Source organism: Stegostoma tigrinum, unplaced genomic scaffold (genome assembly GCF_030684315.1).
Source record: "Stegostoma tigrinum isolate sSteTig4 unplaced genomic scaffold, sSteTig4.hap1 scaffold_176, whole genome shotgun sequence".
In the NCBI taxonomy this organism is placed as follows: domain Eukaryota; kingdom Metazoa; phylum Chordata; class Chondrichthyes; order Orectolobiformes; family Stegostomatidae; genus Stegostoma; species Stegostoma tigrinum.
Window position 1 is genome coordinate 176,157 of NW_026728116.1, and position 17,124 is coordinate 193,280.

Consider the following 17,124-nt stretch of genomic DNA (forward strand, 5'->3'; position numbering starts at 1 on the left):
TGCCAAGGTCAAGGAAATCTCTGAGTGGTTGCAACAAATTCTTAACGGGGAGGGTGAGCAGCCAGAGGCCATTCTGCACGTTGGTACCAATGACGTAGGTAGAAAGAGGGATGTGATCCTGTGGACTGTGTACAAGGAGTTAGCAAAGAGGCTGAAAGGCAGGACCTAGAGGGTAATAATTTATGGGTTGCCACGAGTGCCACATGTTAGTGAGTTAAGTCAGAGAAAGATAGGTGAGAGATGAATGCATTGGTTAAGGAGCTGGTACTGGGGGCAGGCTTTCAGGTTCATGGATAATTGCGACCGCTTCTTGGGCAAGGGGTGACCTGTCTAAGAGGGATGGGTTGCACCTAAACTGAACGGGAACAAATACCCTCACAGGGAGGTTTGCTAGTGCTACTTGGGAGGATTTAAAGACTGGCAGGCAGCTGGGAACCAGAGCAGCAGGTCAGCAAGTAGATGAATTGATGGCAGGTACATGCTAGGACCAATAAATCAGAAAAGAATGGCAGTCAGAGACAGGTACATGAACATGATGGCACGAACAAGCTGAAATATGTTTATTTCAGTGCAAGGAGTATTATAGGTAAGGCAGATGAGCTTAGAGCCTGGATCAGTACATGGGACTCTGATGTTGAGGCCATTACAGAGGCTTGGTTGAGACAGAGACAGGACTGGCTGCTCAATGTTCCAGGGTTTCATTGCTTCAGACAAGATAGAGGGGAAGATAAAAGAAGGAGGTGCACTCCTAACCTGTGGGAAATGTTACATCTGCACCTCGAAAGGACATTCTGGAGGGCTTGCCCACTGAGGCAACAGAGGTAGCATTGAAAAATAAGATAGACACAATCACTCTGATCAGATTAAACTAATAGCCTGCTCCCCTGTTGCCACTGACACACTGAGGAACAAATATGTAGGCAGCTTTTGAAACGATGCAATAACTCAGAGTTGTCACAGTCAGTGAATTTAACCTCCCCGGTATTGACTGGGACTCCCTTACAACAAGAGTTTAAATGAGGCTGAATTTGTTAAGACTATCCAAGAGAGTTTCTTGACACAGTGTGTGGATAGAAGATGGGCCATACTGGACTTTGTCCTGGTCAGGTAACTGGTGAGAAGGGTGGGAAAGCATTTTGGAAATAGTGATCACAACTCCTTCAATTTTAAGATTGCTATGAAGAAGGATAAGTCAGGACCTTGGGGGAAGAGTAAATTATATCAATTTTAGGTAGGAGCTGGGGTGTGTTAATTGGGAGGAGCTGTCACATTTGCCATATGGGAATTGTTTAAAGGCCTGCTTATGAGTTTAGGATCAGGAAGGAGGAAGGACAAGGATGGCAAGGTAAAAGACCCTTGGATCATTGGGGAGGTTGTGAGGTTCGTCAAAAGGGAAAAACAAAAATATGTCAGGTTTACGAAGCTAAAATCGAACAGGGCCGACATAAAGAAAGCAGAAAAAGAAAGGCTATGAAATGACCTTGGCAAGGAGGGTTGAAGGAAATCCCAAGGCATTCTGTGCATACATCTAAAACAAGGGGATAAATAGCAAGAAGGTACGACCATTCAGGATAAAGGAGGGAACTTGTGTTTGGAAGCAGAGGATGTGGGCAAGATCCTAAATGAGTACTGTGCATCACTATTCACTCAGGCGAAGGGTATGGAGGATAGTGGGATTTGTGTGGAGCATGCGAATATGATAACAGCATTTTGAAATCAAGAAAGAGCATTAAGGTGGATAAGTCCTCAGGACCCAGTGGTATCTACTCAAGGTTTTTGAGCGAGGTGAGAGAGGAGATTGTCGGGGCATTCAGCAAGATCTTTGTATCCTTGGTAGCCACTGGAGGGGTACTGGAGGATTAGCAAGTTGCTAAATGTTCTTCTTCTGTTCAAGAAGGGAAATAGGGTCAATCCAGGAAACTCGACTAGCGAGTTTCTCATCGTTCATTGGGAAGCTATTGGAGAGAATTCTTAGGGATTGTATTTATCTGTATTTGGAACAGCATGGCCTAATTAGGGACAGTCAGCATGGCTTTGTGCAGGGCAGGTCACGTCTTACTAACTTGACTGAATTTTTTGAGGAGGTGACGAATGTGATCAATGAAGGTAGAGCAGTGGATATTGTTTTCATGGATTTCAGCAATACTTTCAACAAGGTGCCTCATGGTCGGATCATCCAGAAAATTAAGATGCACCGAGTCCATGGTGGCTTGGATGCTTGGATTCACAACTGGCTTGCCCAGAGAAGACAGAGGCAAGTGGTGGAAAGGTGCTTTTCAGGCTGTAGATCCAGGACGATTGGTGTTCCGCAGGGATCTGTGCTGGGACCTCTGCCGTTTGTGGTCTATACAAAATGACTGAGGTGAAAATATAGATGGATGGGTTAGCAAGTTTGCAGACAATAGAATGATTGGTAGAATCGTGATGAGTGTAGACGTCATAAAAGGATACAGATCAGTTGCAGAAACGGCAAGTGGATTTTAATCCATTAAATGTGAGATGCTCCACTTTGGGAAATCAACTATAATGGAAAAATATACAGTTAATGGCACCCCTCAGTGCAGAATTGTTAAGGTGGGGATGCAGGTGCACTCAATCTGTTCATTGAGAACTGTCGATGTGATATCACCTCAATTTCTCTGTTCCCCGCACCAAACCCAACCTACGTCCTGCCCAACTGACTGCCCTCCACGCACTCATATCTCACCCTGACTTTGTTATTAAGCCTGCCGATAAGGTGCTGCTGCTGTGGTCTGGTGAGCTGAAGTCTACCTTGCAGAGGCTGAGCGCCAGCTCTCAGATACTTCCTCCAACTTCTCCTGGACCATGACCGCACCGGGCCATTGTATCTACTACAGTAACTGATCTTGGTCTATCCGGTGATCTTCCCCCTCTGTTTCCAAGCTGAAAGGCCACAGCTCCCCACAGGTTGCTCCTACGCCCCCTAAAAATCCACAAATGAGACTGTCCTGGCAGACCCATTGTTTCAGCCTGTTCCTGCCCCACAGAACTCATCTCTTCCAACCTTGACTCAATCTTCTGTCCCCTGGTCCAAGCCCTGCCCACGTACATCCAGAAATACTCTGACATCTTACGCAGGTTTAAAAACATCAGTTTGCCAGTTCCAGCTGCGTTCTCTTTACCATGAACGTGTAATTCCTTGACACATCCATTCCCCACCGGGAGGTCCTTCGGGCTGTCCTCTTCTTCCTGGAGCAAAGAGCTGAACATTCCCCTCCCACCACCACCCTCCTCCACTTGGTCAACCTCATCCTCACCCTCAACAACTTCTTTTTTAACTCCTCTCATTTTCTTCGGGTAAGAGGAGCAGCTCCGGGCACCTGCATGGGCCCGAGTTATACCTGTCTCTTCACGGGGTACGTGGAACATTCCCACCCACAACACTTTCTCCAATACATCAATGATATCATCCGACTGCTTCTCTCTCTTGTCTGAAATTGGAAAACTTCATCAACTACGCCTCCAATTTCCATCCTGCCCTCACTTTCACCTGCTCTATCTCTGACTCCACCCTTCCCTTCCTCAACATTTCTGCTTCCATTCCTGGGGGTAGGCTTCGCACTAATATCCATTACAAACTCTCTGACTCTCACAGCTACCTGGTCTATATATCCTCACACCCCACTTTCTGTAAAGACTCCAACCTCTTCTCTCACTTCCTCCATCTCCATCGAATATGTTCTCATGAGGCCAACATCAACAAGGGAGCCTCCAAAATGTCCACCTTCTTCCTCAACTGAGGATTCCCCGGCTCCGCGGTCAACAAGGCCCTCAACTGTGTCCAACCCAGCTCCCGCACTTTTGCCCTCACCTTTTCTCTTCCCTCCCAAGACAACAATAAGCTTCCACTTGACCTTACCTATCAACCCACATGCCCACATCCATACAAACATCAGGCACCATTTCCACCACCACCAGCAGGATGCCGCCACCAGACACATATTCCCCTCCTCTCCCTTATCCGCCTTTACCGGAGGACCCGGAGGAAATGCAAGCAGACACGGGGAGAACGTGCAAACTTCGCACAGACGATTGCCCGAGGCTGCAATGCGAACCACTGAGCCACCGTGCTGCCCAGAATCTTGGTGGTGTGGATGAGCAGAGAGATCTCAGTGTCCATGTGTGTAGATCCCTGAAAATTGCCACGCAGATTGATAGGCTTGTTCAAAAGGCGTACGACGTGTTAGGTTTTATTGGTACAGAGATTGAGTTTCGGAGCCATGAGGTCATGTTGCAGCTGTACAAAACACTGGTGCAGCCGCGCTTGGAGTATTGCGTACAGTTCTGATCGCCACATTATCGAAGGATTTGGAGGGGGTTTCTTAGGATCTTGTCTGGTGTGGAAGGAAGGTCTTATGAGGAAAAGCTTCGAGACTTGAGGCTGTTTTTGTCAAAAGAAGGTGAAAAGGCAATTGAACGGAGACATACAAGATAATCAGAGGATTAGATAGGGTGGACAGCGACAGCCTTTTTCCTCGATGGTGATGGCGAGCACGAGTGGAGAAAGGTTTAAATTGAGGTGAGATAGATATGGGACACATGTCAGAGGGAGTTTCTTTATTCAGAGAGTAGTATGGGTGCGGAATGCCCTGCCTGCAACAGGAGTAGATTGCCAAGTTTAAGGGCATTTAAATGAACATTGCTAAATATATGGATGGTAATGGAATAGTGTCGGTTAGATGGGCTTCAGGTTGGATTCACAGGTCGGCGCAACATCGAGGGCTGAAGGGCCTGTACTGCGCTGTAATGTTCTATGTCATAATACTTCAGTGAATTCTGGTTACCCTGCCGTAGGAAGAATGCTGTTAAACTATACAGAGTGCAAAAATAATTACAAAAGGTCATTGCCGGGACTGGAGGGTTTACGAGGAGTGGTGGATAGGCTCGGACTTTTTCCCTGGTGTATCGGAGACGAAGGGGTGACTTTCCAGAGGTGTAAAAAATCATGATGGGCATTGATAAGGGGAATAACCAAGGTCGGGGAGTCCAAAGCTAGAAGGGAGGAGGTTCAAATGTGAAAGGGGAAAGATTTAAAAGTGACCCGAGAGGCAACTTGTCCCACACAGAGGGTGGTGCGTGAATGCAATAAGCTGCCAACAGACGTGGTAGAGGCAGATAATATTACTGTATTTAAAAGACATTTGGACAGGTACACAATGAGGAAAGGTTTAGATGGATACCAAACGCAGTAAATGAGACCGGTTAAGTTTGGGACACCTGGTCAGTACAGATGATTGGGGCTGAAGGTCCTGATTCTGTGCTGTATGACTCTATGAATCTATGACTGAAGAGCTAACTAGGTGTGTGGATGAGGGCAATGCATTTGATACAGTCTACTTGGGCTTCAGCAAAGCTTTTGACAAGATCCCCCATTTGAAGACTGTTAGAACAGGAAACAGTCCATGGGATCCAAGGACACGTGCACAGGAAATCATAACTCATGTAATTTGAATGAGTTTTTTAAAGTAGTAATGAAGAGCATTGATTAAGGCAGAAACATGGACGTATATGGGCTTCAGTAAGGCGTTCAAGAAGGTTCCTCACAGAGGTCCAGTAGGGAAGTTAAATCACACGGAGCACAGGGAGAGCTAGCCATAGAACATAGAACATAGAACATTACAGCACAGTACAGGCCCTTCGGCCCTCGATCTTGTGCCGACCTGTCATGCCGAACTCAAGCCCATCTAACCTGCACTGTTCCATGTACGTCCATATGCTTGTCCAATGACCACTTAAATGTACCGAAAGTTGGTGAATCTCCTACCATTGCAGGCAAAGCGTTCCAATCCCTTACTACTCTCTGAGTAAAGAAACTACCTCTGACATCTGTCCTATATCTTTCACCCCTCAATTTAAAGCCATGACCCCTCATGCTCACTGTCACCACCCTAAGAAAAAGGCTCTTCCTATCCACCCTATCTCACCCTCTGATTATTTTATATGTTTCAATTAAGTCACCTCTCAACCTTCTTCTCTCTAATGAAAACACCCTCAAGTCCCTCAGCCTTTCCTCGTAAGACCTTCCCTCCATACCAGGCAACATCCTCGTAAATCTCCTCTGCACCCTTTCCAAAGCTTCCACATCCTTCTTATAATGCGGTGACCAGAACTGTATACAATACTCCAAGTGCGGCCGCACCAGAGTTTTGTACAGCTTCACCATAACTTCTCGGTTCCAGAACTCGATCCCTCTATTAATCAAAGCTAAAACACTGTAGGCCTTCTTAACAGCCCTGTCAACCTGGATGGCAACTTTCAAGGATCTGTGTTCATGGACACCGAGATCCCTCTGCTCATCTATACTACTAAGAATCTTACCATTAGCCCTGTACTTTGCCTTCTGGTTACTCCTGCCGAAGTGCATCACCTCACACTTGTCTGCATTAAACTCCATTTGCCACCTCTCAGCCCAGCTCTGCAGCTTATCTATGTCTCTCTGCAACCAATCCTTTGTCACTATCCACAACTCCACCTATCTTAGTGTCGTCTGCAAATTTACTAACTCATCCTTCTACGCCCTCATCCAGGTCATTTATAAAAATGACAAACAGCAGTGGACCCAACACCGACCCTTGCGGTACAACACCAGTAACTGGTCTCCAGGACGAACGTTTCCCATCAACTACCACCCTCTGTCTTCTTTCAGCAGGCCAATTTCTGATCCAAGCTGCTGTATCTCCCACAATTCCATTCCTCTGCATTTTGTACAATAGTCTGTTATGGGGAATCTTATCGAATGCCTTGCTGAAATCCATATACTCCACATCAACCAGTTTACTCTCATCTACCTGTTTGATCACCTTCTCAAAGAACTCAATAAGGTTTGTGAGGCACGACCTACCCTTCACAAAACTGTGCTGACTATCCCTAATCAAATTATTCTTTTCTAGATGATTGTAAATCCTATCCCTTAGAACCTTTTCCAACACTTTACCAACAACTGAGGTAAGGCTCACTGGCCGATAATTACCAGGGTTGTCTCTACTCCCCTTCTTGAACAGGAGAACCACAATTGCTATCCTCCAGTCATCTGGCACTATTCCTGCAGACAATGATGAGTTAAAGATCAATGCCAAAGGCTCGGCAATCTCCTCCCCGGATTCCCCGAGGATCCGAGGATAAATCCCATCCGGCCCAGGGGTCATAGCTATCTTCACCCTCTGTAGGATTTCAAATACCTCTTCCTTGTGAACCTCAATCCCACCTAGTCCAGTAGCCTGTATCTCTGCATTCTCCTCGAAAACATTGTCGTTTTCTAGAGTGAATACTGTTGAAAAATATTCATTTAGCGCTTCCCCTATCTCATCTGACTCCACACACAACTTACCACTACTATCCTTAATTGGGCCTAATCTTACTTTTGTCATTCTTGTATTCCTTAAATACCGACAGAAAAGTTTACGGTTTACCCTGATCCTGTCCGCCAACAACTTCTCATGTCTCCTCCTGGCTCTTCTGAGATCTCTCTTTCGGTCTTTCCTGGCTACCTTGTAACCTTCAACCACCCCAACTGAGCATTCACATCTTATAGTAACAGAAGCCTTCTGCTTCCTCTTGACCAGAGATTCCACTTCCTTCGTAAACCATGGCTTCCGTGCTCTACAGCTTCCTCCCTGCCTGACAGGCATATACTTATCTAGAAAGCACAGGAGCTTTTCATTGAATAAGCTCCACATTTCTACTGTGCCCATCCCCTGCAGTTTCCTTCCCCATCCTATGCTCTCTAAATCTTGCCAAATCTCATCGTAATTGCTTTTCACCCAGATATAACTCTTGCCCAGTGGTGTACACCTATCCCTTTCCATCACTAAAGTAAACATAACAGAATTCTGATCGCTATCACCAAGGTGATGACCAACTTCGAAATCTAACACCTGGCCGGGCTCATGACCCAGTATCAAATCTGATGTGGTCACTGCACTCCAACTCCATTGGTCACTGCATCCCATTTCGCTCAGTCACTGCATCCCATTTCAGTCAGTCACTGCATCCCACTTCCCTCAGTCACTGCGTCGAATTTCACTCAGTCACTGCATTACATTTACCTCAGTCACTCCATCCCATTTCCAACAGTCACTGCATCTCCTTTCCCCGAGTCACTGCACATCATTTCCCTTGGTCACTGCATCCCATTTCACTCAGTCACTGCATCCCATTTCTCACGGACGCTGCATCCAATATCCGTCAGGTACTGCATCCCATTTCCAGAGTCACTGCATCCCATTTCCCTCAGTCAGTGAATCCCATTTCCCTCAGTCAGTGAATCCCATTTCACTCAGTCACTGCATCCCATTTCACTCAGTCACTGCATCCCATTTCACTCAGTCACTGCATCCCATTTCACTCAGTCACTGCATTCAATTTCCATCAGTTACTGCATTCAATTTCCATCAGTCACTGCATCCCATTTCACTCAGTCACTGCATCCCATTTCCATCAGTCACTGCCTCCCTTTTCACTCAGTCACTGAATCCCATTTCACTCAGTCACTGCATCCCATTTCCAACAGTCACTGCATCTCCATTCCCCGAGTTACTGCATCTCCTTTCCCACAGTCACTGCATAACATTTCACACAGTCACGGCATCCCATTTCCATCAGTCACTGCATCGCATTTCACAGTCACTGCATCGCATTTCACACAGTCACTGCATCGCATTTCACTCAGACACTGCATCGCATTTCACACAGTCACTGCATCGCATTTCACTCAGACACTGCATCGCATTTCACTCAGACACTGCAACGCATTCCACTCAGTCACTGCATGGCATTACACTTAGTGATTGCATCGCATTCCAATCTGTCACTGCATCGCATTTCACTCTGTCACTGCATCCCATTTCACTCTGTCACCGCATCCCATTTCCCTCACTCACTGCATCCAATTTCACACAGTCACTGCATCCAATTTCACACAGTCACTGCATCCAATTTCCATGAGTCACTGCATCTCACTTCACTCATTCACTGCATCCCATTTCCATGACACACTGCATCGCACTTGACACAGTCACTGCAGCTCATTTCACTCTGTCACTGCATTCAATTTCCATGAGTCACTGCATCTCACTTCACTCATTCACTGCATCCCATTTCATTCAGTCACTGCATCCCATTTCCCGCAGTCACTGCATCCCATTTCACGCAGTCACTGCATCCCATTTCACGCAGTCACTGCATTCAATTTCCATCAGTTACTGCACTCAATTTCCATCAGTCACTGAATCCCATTTCACTCAATCACTGCATCCCATTTCCAACAGTCACTGCATCTCCATTCCCCAAGTTACTACATCTCCTTTCCCACAGTCACTGCACAACATTTCACACAGTCAAGGCATCCCATTTCCATCAGTCACTGCATCGGATTTCACACAGTCACTGCATCGCATTTCACACAGTCACTGCATCTCCTTTCCCTCAGTCAGTGCATTTCATTTCACTCAGTCACTGCATCCCATTTCACTCAGTCACTGCATCCTATTTCACGCAGTGACTGCAACCTATTTCACGCAGTCACGGCATCCCATTTCACGCAGTCACTACATTACATTTCACTCAGTCAGAGCATCCCATTTCACTCAGTCAGAGCATCCCATTTCACTCAGTCACTGCATCCCATTTAACTGAGACAGTGCATCCATTTCCCTTATTCACTGCACCCTATTCCCCACAGTCACCGCATACCATTTCCCTCAGTCACCGCTTCCCATGACCCTCACTCACTGCATCCCATTGCCCTCAGTCACTTCATCCCATTACCCTCAGTCACTGCATCCCATTACCCTCAGTCACTGCATCCCCTTTCTATCAGTCACTGCATCCCATTTCACTCAGTCACTGCATCCCATTTTACTCAGTCACTGCCTCCTACGTCACTCAGTCACTGCATCCCATTACACTCAGTCACTGCACCCCATTTCCCTCAGTCACTGCGTCCCAGTTCACTCAGTCAGTGCGTGCCATTACCCTCACTCACTGCATCCCATGACCCTCAGTCACTGCATTCAATTTCACTCAGTCACGGCATCCCATTTCCCTCTGTCACTGCATCCCATTTCACTCAGCCACTGCATCCCATTTCACTCAGCCACTGCATCCCATTTCATTCAGCCACGGCATCCCATTTGACTCAGTCACTACATCCTATTTAACGGAGACAGTGAATCCTATTCAGCTGACACAGTGCATCCATTCCCCTCAGTCACCGCATCCCATTTCACTCAGACACCGCATCCCATTTCCAACAGTCACCGCATCCCATGACCCTCACTCACAGCATCCAATTTCCATCAGTTACAGCTTCCCATTTCACTCAGTCACTGCATCCCATTTCACTCAGTCACTGCCTCCTACGTCACTCAGTCACTGCATCCCATTACCCTCAGTCACTGCATCAGATTACCCTCAGTCACTGCATCCCGTTTCACTCAGTCACTGCATCCCGTTCCACTCAGTCACTGCATCCCGTTCCACTCAGTCACTGCATCCCGTTCCACTCAGTCACTGACTCCCACTTCACTCAGTCACTGACTCCCACTTCACTCAGTCACTGCCTCCCATTTCAGTCAGTCACTCCCTCCCATTTCAGTCAGTCACTGCCTCCCTTTTCAGTCAGTCACTCCCTCCCATTTCAGTCACTCCCTCTCATTTCAGTTAGTCACTGCTTCCCATTTCCCTCAGTCACTGCATCCCATTTCCCACATTCACTGCATCCCATTAGCCTCAGTCACAGAAATCACATTTCACTCAGCCACTGCATCCCATTTCACTCAGCCACTGCATCCCATTTCACTCAGCCAATGCATCTCTTTTCACTCAGCCATTGCATCCCATTTCACTCAGTCACGGCATCCCATTTGACTCAGTCACAGCATCCTATTTAAAGGAGACATTGAATCCTCTTCAACTGAGACAGTGCATCCATTTCCCTCAGTCACCGCACCCTATTCCCCACAGACACCGCATTCCATTTCCTCAGTCACCGCATCCCATTTCACTCAGTCACCGCATCGCATTTCCTTCAGTCACTGCATCCCATGACCCTCACTCACTGCATCCTATGACCCTCAATCACTGCTTCCCATGACCCTCAGTCACAGCTTCCCATGACCCTCAGTCACAGCTTCCCATTTCACTCAGTCACTACATCCTATTTCACTCAGTCACTACATCCCATTTCACTCAGTCACTGCATCCCATTTCACTCAGTCACTGCATCCCATTACCCTCAATCACTGCATCACATTACCCTCAGTCACAGCATCCAATTTCCATCAGTCACAGCAGCCCATTTCTCTCAGTGACTGCATCCCATTTCACTCGGTCACTGCATCCCATTACACTCAGTCACTGCATCCCATTACACTCAGTCACAGCATCCCATTTCACTCAGTCACTGCATCCCATTTCACTCAGTCACTGCCTCCCATTTCACTCAGTCACTGCCTCCCATTTCAGTCAGTCAATGCCTCCCACTTCGTTCAGTCACTCCCTCCCATTTCAGTAAGTCACTGCATCCCATTTCCCTAAGTCACTGCATCCCATTTCCGTAAGTCACTGCATCCCATTTCCCGAAGTCACTGCATCCCATTTCCGTAAGTCACGGCATCCCATTTCCCACATTCACTGCATCTCCTTTCCCTCAGTCACTGCATCCCATTTCACTCAGTCACTGCCTCCCATTTCAGTCAGTCACTGCCTCCCATTTCAGTCAGTCACTGCCTCCCTTTTCAGTCAGTCAATGCCTCCCACTTCGTTCAGTCACTCCCTCCCATTTCAGTCAGTCACTGCATCCCATTTCCCTCAGTCACTGCATCCCATTTCCCACATTCACTGCATCCCATTAGCCTCAGTCACAGAAATCACATTTCACTCAGCCACTGCATCCCATTTCACTCAGCCACTGCATCCCATTTCACTCAGCCAATGCATCTCTTTTCACTCAGCCATTGCATCCCATTTCACTCAGTCACGGCATCCCATTTGACTCAGTCACAGCATCCTATTTAAAGGAGACATTGAATCCTCTTCAACTGAGACAGTGCATCCATTTCCCTCAGTCACCGCACCCTGTTCCCCACAGACACCGCATTCCATTTCCTCAGTCACCGCATCCCATTTCACTCAGTCACCGCATCGCATTTCCTTCAGTCACTGCATCCCATGACCCTCACTCACTGCATCCTATGACCCTCAATCACTGCTTCCCATGACCCTCAGTCACAGCTTCCCATGACCCTCAGTCACAGCTTCCCATTTCACTCAGTCACTACATCCTATTTCACTCAGTCACTACATCCCATTTCACTCAGTCACTGCATCCCATTTCACTCAGTCACTGCATCCCATTTCACTCAGTCACTGCATCCCATTACCCTCAATCACTGCATCCCATTACCCTCAATCACTGCATCACATTACCCTCAGTCACAGCATCCAATTTCCATCAGTCACAGCAGCCCATTTCTCTCAGTGACTGCATCCCATTTCACTCGGTCACTGCATCCCATTACACTCAGTCACTGCATCCCATTTCACTCAGTCACTGCATCCCATTTCACTCAGTCACTGCCTCCCATTTCACTCAGTCACTGCCTCCCATTTCAGTCAGTCAATGCCTCCCACTTCGTTCAGTCACTCCCTCCCATTTCAGTAAGTCACTGCATCCCATTTCCCTAAGTCACTGCATCCCATTTCCGTAAGTCACTGCATCCCATTTCCCTAAGTCACTGCATCCCATTTCCGTAAGTCACGGCATCCCATTTCCCACATTCACTGCATCTCCTTTCCCTCAGTCACTGCATCCCATTTCACTCAGTCACTGCCTCCCATTTCAGTCAGTCACTGCCTCCCATTTCAGTCAGTCACTGCCTCCCTTTTCAGTCAGTCAATGCCTCCCACTTCGTTCAGTCACTCCCTCCCATTTCAGTCAGTCACTGCATCCCATTTCCCACATTCACTGCATCTCCTTTCCCTCAGTCACAGCATCCCATTTCACTCAGTCACTGCATCCCATTACCCTCAGTCACTGCATCCCATTTCCCATAGTCACTGCATCTCCTTCCGCCATTAACTGCATCGCATTTAACTCAGTCACTGCCTCCCACTTCACTCAGTCACGGCCTCCCATTTCACTCAGTCACGGCCTCCCATTTCACTCAGTCACGGCCTCCCATTTCACTCAGTCACTGCCTCCCATTTCACTCAGTCACTGCCTCCCATTTCACTCATTCACTGCCTCCCATTTCACTCAGTCACTCCCATTTTAGTCAGTCACTGCATCCCATTTCCCTCAGTCACTGCATCCCATTTGCCATATTCACTGAATCTCCTTTCCTTCAGTCACTGCATCCCATTTAACCGAGACAGTGAATACGATTCAGCTGAGACAGTGCATCCGTTTCCGTCAGTCACCGCCCCCCATTCCCCACAGTCACCGCATTCCATTTCCCTCAGTCATCGCATCCCATTTCCCTCAGTCACCGTATACCATTTCCCTCAGTCACCTAATACCATTTCCTTCAGTCACTGCATCCCATTTCACTCAGTCACTGCATCCCATTACCATCAGTCACTGCATCCCATTTCACTCAGTCACTGCATCGCATTTCACTCAGTCACTGCATCACTTTTCACTCAGTCACAGCCTCCCACTTCACGCAGTCACAGCCACCCACTTCACTCAGTCACTGCCTCCCAATTCACTCAGTCACTCTGTCCCATTTCAGTCAGTCACTACCTCCAATTTCAGTCAGTCACTGCATCCTATTTTACTCGGTCACTGCATCCCATTTCAGTCAGTCACTGCATCCTATTTCCCTCAGTCACTGCGTCCCATTTCTCTCAGTCACTGCGTCCCATTTCACGCAGTCACTGCGTCCCATTTCACGCAGTCACTGCATCCCATTTGACTCAGTCACTACATCCTATTTAACTGAGACAGTGAATCCTATTCAACTGAGACAGTGCATCCATTTCCCTTAGTCACCGCACCCTATTCCCCACAGTCACTGCATACCATTTCCCTCAGTCACCGCTTCCCATGGCCCTCACTCACTGCATCACATGACCCTCAGTCACTGCTTCCCATGAACCTCAGGCACTGCATCACATTACCCTCAGTCACAGCATCCCATTTCCATCAGTCACAGCATCCCATTTCACTCAGGGACTGCATCCCATTTCACTCAGGGACTGCATCCCATTTCACCTTGTCACTTCCTCCGACTTCACTCAGTCACTCCCTCGCATTTCAGTCAGTCACTCCCTCGCATTTCAGTCAGTCACTCCCCACCATTTCAGTCAGTCACTCCCTACCATTTCAGTCAGTCACTCCCTACCATTTCAGTCAGTCACTGCATCTCATTTCCCTCAGTCACTGCATAGCATTTCCCCACTGTCACTGCATCACATTTCTGTCAGTCACTGCATCACATTTCTGTCAGTCACTGCATCCCATTACCATCCGTCACTGCATCCCATTTCACTCAGTCACTGCATCCCATTTCACACAGTGACTGCACCCATTTCACACAGTGACTGCACCCATTTCGCACAGTGACTGCACCCATTTCACACAGTCACTGCATCTCCTTTTCCTCAGACACTGCATCCTATTTCCCTCAGTATCTGCGTCACATTTCCGACAGAAACTGCATCACATTTCACTCAGTCTCAGCACCCCATTTCACTCAGTCACTGCCTCCCAATTCATGCAGTCACTCCGTCCCATTTCACTCACTCAGTGCGTACCATTTCCCTCAGTCACTGCATCCCATTTCTATCAGTCGCGACATCCCATTTCCCTCAGTCACTGCATCCCATTACCATCAGTCACTGCATCCCATTCACTCAGTCACTGCATCCCATTTCACTCAGTCACTGCATCCCATTTCACTCAGTCACTGCTTCCCATTTCACTCAGTCACTGCATCACATTACCCTGAGTCACAGCATCCCATTTCACTCAGTGACTGCATCACATTTCACTCAGTGACTGCATCCCATTTCACTCAATCACTGCCTCCCATTTCCCACAGTCACTGCAACCCATTTCCCACAGTCACTGCAACCCATTTCCCACAGTCACTGCGTCTCCTTTCCATCAGTCACAGCATCCCATTTCCCTCAGTCAGAGCATCGCATTTAACTCAGTCACTACATCCCATTTAACTGAGACAGTGAATCTCATTGAACTGAGACGGTGCATCCCATTACCCTCAGTCACAGCATTCCATTTCCCTCAGTTACTGCATCTCATTTCCATCAGTCAATGCATCCCATTTCACTCAGCCACTGCATCCCATTTCACTCAGCCACTGCATCCCATTTCACTCAGCCACTGCATCCCATTTCACACAGTCACTGCATCACATTTCACTCAGTCACTGCATCACATTGCACTCAGTGACTGCATCGCATTTCACGCAGTCACTGCATCCCAATTCCATCAGTCACTGCATCCCATGTCCGTGTGTCACTGCATCCCATGTCCGTGTGTCACTGCATCCCATGTCCCTCAGTCACTGCATCCCATGTCCCTCAGTGACTGCATCACATTTCACTCAGTCACTGCATCACATTGCACTCAGTCACTGCATCACATTGCACTCAGTCACTGCATCACATTGCACTCAGTGACTGCATCGCATTTCACTCAGTCACTGCATCCCATTTCACGCAGTCACTGCATCCCAATTCCATCAGTCATTGCATCCCATGTCCGTGTGTCACTGCATCCCATGTCCATGTGTCACTGCATCCCATGTCTCTCAGTCACTGCATCTCATGTCCCTCAGTCACTGCATCCCATGTCCCTCAGTCACTGCATCCCATGTCCCTCAGTCACTGCATCCAATTTCCCTCAGTCACTGCATCACATTTCCTTCAGACACTGCAGCTCATGTCACTCTGTCACTGCATCCAATTTCCATCAGTCACTGCATCCCATTTCACCCAGTCACTGCATCCCATTGCACTCACTGATGCATCCCATTTCACTCAGTCACTGCATCACATTGCACTCAGTGACTGCATCGCATTTCACGCAGTCACTGCATCCCAATTCCCTCAGTCACTGCATCCCATGTCCATGTGTCACTGCATCCCATGTCCGTGTGTCAGTGCATCCCATGTCCCTCAGTCACTGCATCCCATGTCCCTCAGTGACTGCATCACATTTCACTCAGTCACTGCATCACATTGCACTCAGTCACTGCATCACATTGCACTCAGTCACTGCATCACATTTCACTCAGTCACTGCATCCCATTTCACGCAGTCACTGCATCCCAATTCCATCAGTCATTGCATCCCATGTCCGTGTGTCACTGCATCCCATGCCCGTGTGTCACTGCATCCCATGTCTCTCAGTCACTGCATCTCACGTCCCTCAGTCACTGCATCCCATGTCCCTCAGTCACTGCATCCCATTTCCCTCAGTCACTGCATCACATTTCCTTCAGACACTGCAGCTCATGTCACTCTGTCACTGCATCCAATTTCCATCAGTCACTGCATCCCATTTCACCCAGTCACTGCATCCCATTGCACTCACTGATGCATTCCATTTCACTCAGTCACTGCATCGCATTTCACGCAGTCACTGCATCCCAATTCCCTCAGTCACTGCATCCCATGTCCATGTGTCACTGCATCCCATGTCCATGTGTCACTGCATCCCATGTCCCACAGTCACTGCATCCCATGTCCCTCAGTGACTGCATCACATTTCACTCAGTCACTGCATTACATTGCACTCAGTAACTGCATCGCATTTCACTCAGTCACTGCATCCCATTTCACTCAGTCACTGCATCCCAATTCCATCAGTCACTGCATCCCATGTCCGTGTGTAACTGCATCCCATGTCCGTGTGTCACTGCATCCCATGTCCCTCAGTCACTGCATGCCATGTCCCTCAGTCACTGCATGCCATGTCCCTCAGTCACTGCATCCCATGTCCCTCAGTCACTGCATCCCATGTCACTCAGTCACTGCGTCCCTTTTCGGTCAGGCACTGTATCCCATTTCCCTCAGTCACTGCACCCCATGCCCGCTCGGGCACTGATTCCCTATTAACTCAGAAACTCCTTCCCA

General features: G+C 48.0%; 1 protein-coding gene and 1 long non-coding RNA gene across 2 annotated transcripts in view; both read right to left on the reverse strand.

Moving 5' to 3' along the window:
- Positions 1 to 17,124, reverse strand: part of LOC132207840 (utrophin-like) — a 443,018-nt gene that overhangs the window by 173,654 nt on the left and 252,240 nt on the right. The window lies entirely within an intron of this gene.
- The window catches only part of LOC132207841 (uncharacterized), a 34,406-nt gene that overhangs the window by 423 nt on the left and 16,859 nt on the right, over positions 1 to 17,124 (reverse strand). The window contains exon 2 of the long non-coding RNA XR_009443899.1: positions 2,452 to 2,521. This is a non-coding gene — a long non-coding RNA (uncharacterized LOC132207841). The remainder of the gene's footprint in view (positions 1 to 2,451; positions 2,522 to 17,124) is intronic.